Raw genomic sequence first — 11,271 nt, 5'->3', positions numbered from 1 at the left:
TTAGTGAGGCTCTAATGTGGATGATGGTGGGGGTGGGGGATGGGCACTAGCTAATATCTGATGGCACTAAGGGGTAATGGTCTCAAAAAGGTTGGGAATCTCTGGTCTACGCCTCCCCATAAGCACTCACTCCTAGTTAACACGCAAATCGATTTCGACAGTGCAGTTGTAATCTCAGGTTTTCTCGAGTGATTGATTAATGGTGAGCTTTCGGGTGTATAGACGAGTTCTAGCTTCGGTCTTACGCACAACATTTCGACGTAGTACCCAGCTGTGTTCTTCAGGTGCTATGAATTCTGCCGTTACGTATACTCGCTTAATGTACTCGAGCCGTGAACTATTGTCTGTCTCGCGGCGCTACTTATAGCTGAATTCGACTCCCGACGTCCACTACGCCCTTCGATACTCTTTTGCTTTTTTAAGGGTCCACAGTTACTTTCCGTGAAGCTCACATCCTCCCACCGTTTATCAACTCTGACTGATGTGGTGACAAGCAAGACCATAATAAAATGAGTACTGGACACCAGACTTCGTTTAAATTGAAATCTTCGTCACTGTTCATTGTGTTTTTCCGAAAACCTTATTTCGATACAGCCAACGGCCTTGCAACAGTGGTAACACCGGTTCCCGTCAGATCACCGAAGTTAAGCACTGTCGGGCTGGGCTAGCTCTTGGATGGGTGACCATCCGGTGTGCCGAGCGCTGTTGGCAAGCGGGGTGCACTCAGCCCTTGTGAGACAAACTGAGGAACTACCTGACTGAGAAGTGGCGGCTCCGGTCTCGTAAACTGACGTACGGCCGGTAGAGCGGTGTGCGGACCAGATGCCCCTCCATATCCACATCCAGCGACGCCTGTGGTGTGACGAAGGCACGGCGGCCGGTCGATACCGTTCGGCCTTGACGGCCTGTTCAGCTGGAGGAGTTATTTCGATAGACTTCTTAATTATCCTGTCCTGGAAACTCTCCGTTTGTACTACGATACTAATCTCATTGTCCTTCATTCGGTGATTACATTAGAGGCAGTGCTCGGCGGCAGTTGATTTGTTTGGTCGTTTTAATTGGGCGTGTCGCTGATGTTCCTTGCATCTGTCACTGACTGTTCTAGTACTCTGCCCCACGTGGAAAATACCACAATCGCATGGACTGTGGTACGCGCCCGGCTTTCGGAGAGCTATGTGATCTTTAACATTACGAAGAAAACTTTTTGGTTCAAATGGCTCTGAGCACTATGCGACTTAACTTCTAAGGTCATCAGTCACCTAGAACTTAGAACTAATTAAACCTAACTAACCTAAGGACATCACACACATCCATGCCCGAGGCAGGATTCGAAACTGCGACCGTAGCGGTCGCTCGGCTCCAGACTGTAGCGCCTAGAACCGCACGGCCACCCCGGCCGGCAGAAAACTTTTTATTTTTGTTGATGGAAGCAAAATGCACTGAATACCGTGTTTTCAAGTCGCAGGGCGTGACATAACACTCCCCAGCACATCCAGTAGAATTTCTTGAGCTTAAAAGTCTACGCATTATGTGTGTACCTCGAAGAAGTTTGATTGTACCGTTCCTATTTATGACATGCGCAAATGATCTGTCAGACTAGTTTGGCACGTCTGTGTTCGTAACAGTTGGACTAAGAAATGGTGCATCATTTCAAAGTTGTTGCGAAATGCAGGAAGACTTGCAGACGGTAACCGATGATGCGAGAAAATGTCTTACACTCAACACTCATCTCTCCTCAAGAACATCGTCTTTATTGTTAAGAATCTCGTCACTGCTGCTTGTATTTTGCTATCAGCCAACTCTCGCTTCGATTCAAAAGTATTGGTATCGTCATAGTCATACAAAATTAAATTTTTGTATCTTTTCGGGTTTTGTAACTAAGTGTTCGTTTATTTTCTCTGTATTACTTGAACACTCAACATAACTAAATATAACACAGTGCCCTTAAATGGTCGAAAAACCTCTATATTACTTGATTACTCCTTCAGTTATAAATCATTTATTTGTATGGGAAAGTCAGATATCAAACCGAGATCCATTACAAAAATTCATCCCCAAAGGGGGTGCCTCACGAAATTCGTCCGATCTGTTCTGGACACTGTTCGCCACTTGCGGATACTTAAGAAGTTGGATTGAAGGACGAGAGATGTAATGGGAAAATTCAAAGGAAAGCTGTGGAATTCTTCACAGTCCCGACGCTTCTTCCACACGCTCAAGAAATTCATATGGGGGGCGGTGCAGCAAAAAATTGTGCATAACTGAATGACTTATCCTTAACGGAGAACCTGTGCTTAAAACCAAGTTAATTCCTAGTATTTACTGCTCGTTTCAACGCAAACGTAGGACATTTCTCTTGCTTAGCGATTCTTCCTTTGAAACAGTAGAAGTAAACAGTTTACTCCAATAATGAAACACATTTGAGTAAAGTGAGTTCGTTAGCGATAATCGTCATTTTAGTGCAACATCACCGAATGGAAAACGAAAAGTTGGAAATAAAAATGGTCCATTATTTAATCAGCTTCATACAGCGTACGGTGGCTTGTGGAATACATATCTTGACAATGAATCGATTCACTAAAACGTCCGTTTAGTTATGATGGATCTTATTAAGTGATAGTTACTCCGACATATACTCATTTTTATGCGTATTACTGGGCGATAGTTACTACGACAAATACTCATGTTTATGCATAGTATAGGGTGGTTATAGTTAAAGTACAGCTACTCATAGAGATCCCGTGCCGGCTATATTTATCAATAGGCAGCGAAACTTGATAGATATTCTAACGCGTTAATGCGGAACCGATGTAAGCTGGAAAAAAAAATAGTTTCATGTTTGGTGACCAGCTGTAAGTCTGGTGCTGTGAATGCAAGAAAGAGTTGTATAAATGTTTCCATATGTGATGGATTGGGAACGGGACGTGGGCAGAAAAGGTCAAACATGTCAGAAGGGTATAATGTTGATTTTATTATCAACTGCCGCTTACAAAATTTGTCCAATATGAGCACCAGGGATGTCCAGGAGATTTTGTAAGGCGCCAAATTTTTCACCTGGAGGCTAAAATCGGAATTAGCTTTTTTCAGCGGAATTCGGTTCCGCATTCATGCATTAGCATATCTACCAACTATCGCTGTCATACGATAATTGAAGCCCACACTGGACGTCAGTGGGTAGGTGCACTTTAATTATAACCGTCTGGTAGAATCAGTCAGTAACTAAAACGGCAAATGCTTCAACGCAAGCTCACTCGTATATTTATATCTTAAAATTAGTACTTTTCGCTCATGATGGAACTGTTAGATCACGTTAGGTTGCACGGTGCGACTCTCGAGTGACTGAACGGCCTGCAAAGAGGCGTTGGCCCATTGTCAAGGGTACCACAGTAGTTGCGGGCAGTTGACTGAACAACTGAAATATAATCGCGCCCTCGACGTTGTGGCGTTCATACGCAGGTCACGCTGCGCAATTCAAGCGCGGGTAACCGACAGTGAATCAACGGATTAGCTGGTGAGACAGATGGTTTGTCAGCCGCGGCTGGGAGAGCGGCTATCCTCGCGCTGGCCGTGGCGACCTCGCCAGCGTACACCGCCAAGGCGCTGCTCGGAGGGGCTGGGCCACCGTCGTACATGCTATCTTATCACCACGCTTTCACAAACGTAAGCTTTTCTTTGTGTGTATCTTCTAAGGAAGATTAAGTCACTGCTGTAATTCAATTGAATCAAATTCACTGAAAAGCAATCAACTGAAACGTATTATGCTGTGTGGGACATTCACCTAGACTTCCATGGGGCCTGCTGTAACAATCGAAGATGGCGAAAAAATCATTTCATACGATGTGATGTCGGTGAAATTCATAAGAAATACTGAACCTGCTACGTAATGAATATAGCCAGTATTCAGAGAAAAATTTAAATTCGTGCAATATGCCCATATGTCCTGCTTATACCGAATACACTAAAGCGCCGAAGGAACTGGTATAAGCATATAGATATATGTAAACAGGCAGAATACGGCGCTACTGTCGACAACGTTTGTATAAAACAAGTGTCTGGCACAGTTCTTAGATCGATTACTGCTGCTACAATGGCAGTTTATCAAGATTGAAGTGAGTTTGAACGTGGTGTTATAGTCGGCGCACGAGCGATGAGAAGCAGCATCTCCGAGGTAGCGATGAAGTGGGGACTTTCCCATACGACAATTTCATGAGGGTGCCGTGAATATCATAAATACGGCAGGACGTGAAATCTTCGACATCGCTGAAGCCGGAAAAATATCCTGGAAGCACGGGACCAACGACGAATGAAATGAATCGTTCAACGTGATAGAAATGCAACCCTTCCGCAAATTGCTGCAGATTTCAAAGTTGGGCCATCCACAAGTGTCAGCGTCATAACCACTCAACGCAACCATCGATATGGGCTTTCGGAGCCGAAGGCACACTCGTGTACCCATGCTGACTGCGCGACACAAAGATTTACGCCTCGCCTGGGCCCTCAACATCGACGTTGGACCGTTGATAACTGGAAACATGTTGCCTGGTCGGTTTCAAATTGTATCGAGCGGATGGAAGTGTACGGGTATGCAAACAACCTCATGAATCCATGGACCCTGCATGTCAGCTGCAAGCTGGTAGAGGCTCTGTAATGGTGTGGGACGTGTGCAGTTGGAGTGATATGGGACCCCTGATACGTTTAGATAAGAGTCTGATAGGTGGCAAGTACTGTCTTCTGAGTTAAAACACTTCCGCTGGCAACCAAACTCTCCAGACATTAACAGTATTGAGCATATCTGGGATGCCTTGTAACGTGCTGTTCAGAAGAGATCTCTACTCCCTCGTACTCTTACGCTGCAGGATTCATGGTACCAAACCCCTCCAGCAACACTTGAAACATTAGTCGAGTCCATGCCACGTGTGTTGGAGCACTTTTACGTACTCGCGGGGGCCCTCCATGATACACACACACAAAAAAAAATTTGAATCACCTCGGTTCTCAGAACTCCTGAATATAGACGTTGACTGTGGATATTGTATCAGAGCCATAGTCCCTTCGACTGTTCAGAGATGTCACTAAACCCGCCCAAATAAACAACCATGCATAAGCAGCGAGCAGCGCCTATTAGACAGAGGGAGTCCGACAGCCCATCTATTCCAGTCATTTCACCAGGAAGGAGGTACACGCCCTGGTTTGTCTGTAGTTCAACCATGGCTAGACGATCAATACCGCGGTTCGATCGCGTCCGCATTGTTATTTTGTGCCAGGAAGGGCTCTCAACAGGGGAAGTGTCCAGATGTCTCGGAGTGAACCAAAGCGATCTTGTTCGGACATAGAGGAGATACAGAGAGGCAGAAACTGTCGATGATATGCCTTGCACAGGCCGCCCAATGGCTACTACTGCAATGGATGACCGCAACATACGGGTTATGAACCCTGACAGTAACGCCGCCATGTTGAATAATGCTTTTTGTGCAGCCACAGGACGTCGTATTACAACGCAAACTGTGCGCAATAGCCTGCACGATGCGCAACTTCACTCCCGACAACTTCACTCCCGACCTCCATAGCGAGGTCCATCTTTGCAACCACGACACCATACGGCGCGGTACAGATGAGCCCAACAACATGCCGAATGGACCGCTCAGGATTGGCATCACGTTCTCTTCACCGATGAGTGTCGCATATGCCTTCAACCAATCATCAGAGGCCTGTTTGGAGGCAACCCGGTCAGGCTGAACGCCTTAGACACACGGTTCAGCGAGTGCAGCAGGGTGGTGGTGGCATTATGTGGGACCGATCTACGCCGCTGGTGGTCATGGAAAGCGCCGAAATGGCTGTACGATACGTGAATGCCATCCTCCGACCGATACTGCAACCATACCGGCAGCATATTGGCGAGGCATTCGTCTTCATGTCCTAAAATTCGCGTCCCCATCATGCACATCTTGTGAATGACTTCCTTCAGGATAACTACATCGCTCGACAAGAGTGGCCAGCATGTTCTCCAGAAACGAACCCTATCGAACATGTCTGGGATAGATTGAAGGGCTGTTTATGGACGACATGACCCACCAGCCTCTCTGGGGTATCTACTACGAATCGCCATTGAGGAGTGGGACAATCTGGAGCAACAGTGCCTTGATGAACTTGTGGATAGTATGCCACAACGAATACAGGCATGCATCAATGCAAGCAGTCTGGACCACCATTTCTGAAGGTCTCGCTTTATCATGGGACAACATGCAATGTATGGCTTTCATGACCAAAGGAAAATTCGGAAAATGTTTATGTTGATCTCTATTCCTATTGTCTGTACAGGTTCCGAAACTCTCGGAACCGAGGTGACGGGCCGGACGCAGTGGCCGAGCGGTTCTAGGCGTTTCAGTCCGGAACCGCGCTGCTGCTACGGTCTCAATTTCGAATCCTGCCTTGGGCAACGGATGGGTGTGATGTCCTTAGGTTAGTTAGGTTTAAGTAGTTCTTCTAGGGGATTGATGACCTCAGATGTTAAGTTCCATAGTGGTTAAAGCCATTTGAACCGAGGTGACGTAAAACTTCTCTTGATGTGTGTATTAGGCAGGTATACCAGTTTCTATGGCTCTTCAGTGTACACACACACACACACACACACACACACACACACACACATACACATACACACCGATGAGCCTAAACGTTATGACCACCTACTTAAAAGCGTGTTGGTCCACCTCTGGAACGCTGTTCAGCATGGATTCGAAAAGTACCTGATAGGTTTCCAGAGGTTTGTGGCTCTAGATGCCTACGTTCAGGTAACTCATTTCCCGTAATTTGCCGCGGTTGGTTTGTGAGCACGGAGCTGGCGCCCAATGGCATCCCAGTTGGGTTTCATCGGGGTCAGATAAGCCGTATTTGATGGCGAAGACATCAACGTATATTCACTATTATGCTACTTACATCATTGCAGCTCGATTCTGGCCTTGTGGTATGCACAGTTGTCAGGATGGAAGATGCCATCGCTGTTGGGGGAGACCTCAAGCATAAGGGCTTAACGATGGTCCCTAATAATGTTCAAATTGTCACAGCTGTCATGGTGTCATCAGTTACTACTGCAGGCCCAAGTGAATGTCCACCATGACATAATAGCCTGCGTCCGTGGCACGCTGCATATTTCGAGCAGCCGTTTGCCTGGCTGACATCGTATCTGGACAAGACCATCGACCACGCGGCACGATCCCAAAGAGTCGCGGTCCAATCTCGATGATCCGGTGCCCACCTGTAATCATAACTGACGATATTGTTGGGTCAACGTGGGAACATGTAGGGGTCCTCTGCTGCTGAGAACCATGTTCAACACCGTGCATTGAACGGTGTGCTCCAAAAAACTTGCCTGCTCCAACACAGTACTCCGTCGTCAGACCTGCCTAAGATCGCCTCCTATCCTGGTTTAGAGAGCGGACAAACCTCCGATCCCTATATTCTGTGATGCCGTATCGACGTCCAACTTCTTGTCGCCACTCGCGGTTTCAGCATCCTTCCACCACTTTCCATAGATACTCACGACAGTAGCACGCGGAATGTCCACCAGCTTCGCCGTTTGCGAGATGCTTGCTCCCAGGCATTGTACCACAACGACCTGGCTTTTGTCAGAGTCTCTTAAGTCGGAGGATTTCCACATGGCCGGGGTGGCCGAGCGGTTCTAGGCGCTAAAGTCTGGAACCGCGCGACCGCTACGGTCGCAGGTTCGAATCCTGCCTCGGGCATGGATGTGTGTGATGTCCGTAGGTTAGTTAGATTTAAGTAGTTCTAAGTTCTAGGGGACTAATGACCTCAGTAGTTAAGTCCCATAGTGCTCAGAGCCATTTGAACCATTTCCACATGTGCACCACTAGTCGTCGCTAGAATGATTGCCCATTCGTCTCTCCTCTGCTCATATATTTCTCTTACCGCGTCACGTGTCTTCAGCGCCACCAGGCAGCATACAAGTTCGCGGTGGCCAGTGGTCATAATGTTCGGGCTTATCGGTGTATATAAAAGGCAATGTCCTCACTGAATGACCCTTCATTGCCCTCTCCAAACCACTAAGCACAGAAACTTGACTTTGATGATGGTGTTTATCTTATGCTGTACGTGTCGCGCTTCGATTAAGAAGAAATTTTTCGAAATTCCACCCTTAAGGAGGTAAAATAGGGAATGAAAGGTTCATTGCGAATACGTCGTTATTTAGACAATTTTGAAGGTAGACGTATGAAAAATGGTTTTTGATTTTTTGGTCAGTAATAAAAAATACGTGTTTCAGCATTTTTGCAAATTTGGCCTCTAGTGGGAATGTCAGAGAGGTGAAATTTTTTTCGAAAATGTTTGATTATTAAACCCCTTTTACAGCTAAAGCTATGAAAATATAAATTTGGTTTCTCGGTTACAAATAAAAAATTACATGTTTCACCGATTGTGGAAATTCAGCCCTTAAGGGGGTTTAATAGGGGCTGAAAATTATTAAGAAAAAATTTCGTTGTATGAAAAATTTTTAATGCTAAATTTATGACAACTAGTCTTTCACTTCGGGTTAGACATAGAGAAATACGTGTTAAACGATGAAAGTTTCTAAGGAAATGTCGACACAAGAACGCAAAAGACATGATTAACTAAAAACTTGGACCCCAATTACCATTATCACTTTTGGTCACAAGTAAATTGAGAAAAGACAGTGCTTCTATGGCCTTAATTAGCGTGAAAAGTTTAGAGATGTTGCAGTTTGTGAATAATATAAAAATTCAATTAGAGAGGGAAAAAAGGAGTCTGTGTAGACCAGTCAGTCGACGATAGCGAAGCAGCGGGCGCTAAGCTAGTCATAATTAATAGCAGCAGTCGACGCAGGTGAAAGCAGATGATAACAGAAGCCAAAATGTTCAAGTAAACATGGCTCTGCAAGCGATCCGTTTGCATGGTAGTTGCGAATGTGTGGTTACCAACGTCCACTGACCTCAGTATGAAATATTTTCGTTGTTAGTACAAATATATTTGAAATGTAAACTCTTCGGTTAGGTCTTCGGCTAATTGGGCTCAAATTTAACTTGTCCATTGGAACGTTGTGGTTTCATTATCGTCTACGTTTACCTCTGTTAGTTTTAGCTGTTAATTATGATACACATATTGTATATACGGTGAATCAAAATTTGCGCAGTGTTCCACCACAGTGCTATTCCTTCCATGCTAACAGTACAAAAATGCCTGGAAAAAAATGTCGTCCCGTGCATATATTAGGTAGATAACACACGTAGAAGAAAGGCAATTTGAAAACATTGTACTCATATATCAAGCAAGTATCTTCATTCAGTACAGTGTACTTGGGCTACACAAATAGTGCTGCAGTAGAATACTCGACTTCGCTGTGGGGTCTAGGTTTAATTCTTTTTTATTTTTTATTTTTGTTTTGCCCACTAATACTGCAGAATACACCGTTTCTTAAACGATAAATGTTCTACGACTACTGTCATATTCATGATGAGTGATAATTAAAGGGATAGTGGGAATTAGTGATGTTCTGAGGCAGGAGCAACAGGACATCTGGTCAGCGAGTACAGGATGGTAAATACAAAATTATGTAGGGCTGATGCAGAGTAGCTGTAATAATGAGCAAGGAAATAGGACTATGGGTAAGCTACTATGAACAGTGTAGTCATCGCATTGTCGTAACCAAGATAAACATGAAGTGAACACCCACCACAGTAGCATACGTTTACATGCCAAATGGCTCCGCAGATGAAGAAGAGACTAAAAAACGTAGTATGATGAGATAAAACAAATTATTCAGATAGTTAATGGAGATAAAAATTTAATTCTAATGAGGGACTGGAATTCGGTTGTACGAAACATTAAGAAGGAAAAATAGTAGATGAAAATGGCCGGGAGGGGGGGGGGGGAGGGGGAGAGGGAGAGAGGGGAGTGAAACTGGAAGCCGCCTGGTAGAACTTAGCACAGAGCATAAATTAATCAACGATAACACGTCGTTTAACGAAAGATGTGGGAACCTGATTTTAAACTCTAAGACAATTCCAGGGGCAGCTATGGACCCTGACCCGATTTATTGATTATGAACAATAGACTATAACTGAAGAAATTTCAAAAAAGTAGAAATTAAGGAGAAGGCTCTGGATTAGTTAGAAGAACCAGAGGCTGTCGAGAGTTTCAGAGAGAGCATTCGGCTACGAGTGACTGAAGCAGTGGACAGTAATACAGAGGAAGACGAATGGATTGCTTTTAGAGATGAAACAGTGTAGGCTATAGGCGACCATACGCTGAAGAGCCAAAGAAAGTGGTACACCTGCCTAATATCGTGTAGGGCGCCTGCGAGTACGCAGAAGTGCCGCAACACGACGTGGCATAGACTCGTCTAATTGTCTGAAGTAGTGCTGGAGGGAACTGACACCATGAATCCTGCAGGGCTGTCCATAACTCCGTAACAGTGCGAGGAGGTGAAGATCTCTTCTGAACAGCACGTTGCAAGGCATCCCAGATATGCTCAATAATGTTCATATCTGGAGAGTTTGGTTGCCAGCGGAAGTGTTTTAACTCACTGGAACCACTCTGTAACAATTCTGGACGTGTAGGATGCCGCATTGTCTTGCTGGAATTGCCCAAGTCCGTCGGAGTGCAAAATGGACGTGAATGGATGCAGGCGATCAGGGAGGAGGCTCACGTACTTGTAACCTATCAGACTCTTATCTAAACGTATCAGGGGTCCCGTATCACTCCAACTGCACACGTCCCACACCATTACAGAGCCTCTACCAGCTTGAACCGTCCCATGCTGACATGCAGGGTCCATGGATTCATGAGGTTGTGTGCATACCCGTACACTTCCATCCGCTCGATACAATTTGAAACCGACCAGGCAACATGTTTCCAGTCATCAACAGTCCAGTGTCGGTGTTGAGGGCACGGGCTAGGAGTAAATCTTTGTGTTCTGCAGTCATCAAGTGTACGCGAGTGGGCCTTCGGCTCCGAAAGCCCATATCGATGGTTTCGTTGAGTGGTTCGCACGCTGGCACTTTTTAATGGTCCACCTTTTAAATCTGCAGCAATTTGCGGAAGGGTTGCATTTCTGTCACATTAAACGATTCATTTCAGTCGTCGCTGGTCTCGTTCTTGCAGGATATTTTTCCGGCTTCAGCTATGTCGAAGATTTCATGTCTTACTGGATTTATGATATTCACGGTACCCTCGTGAAATTGTCGTATGGGAAAATCCGCACTTCATCGCTACCTCGGAGATGCTGCTTCTCATCGCTCGTGC

The 11,271-nt window shown here is 45.4% G+C and overlaps 1 pseudogene; it reads left to right on the top strand.

Moving 5' to 3' along the window:
- Nucleotides 1-593: 593 nt before the first annotated feature.
- Nucleotides 594-711, top strand: LOC126177336 (5S ribosomal RNA; annotated as a pseudogene).
- Nucleotides 712-11,271: the final 10,560 nt, after the last annotated feature.

Source organism: Schistocerca cancellata, chromosome 3 (genome assembly GCF_023864275.1).
Source record: "Schistocerca cancellata isolate TAMUIC-IGC-003103 chromosome 3, iqSchCanc2.1, whole genome shotgun sequence".
Taxonomy (NCBI): domain Eukaryota; kingdom Metazoa; phylum Arthropoda; class Insecta; order Orthoptera; family Acrididae; genus Schistocerca; species Schistocerca cancellata.
Note: the sequence above shows the minus strand (reverse complement) of the source record. Positions and strands in the feature narration are given on the sequence as shown.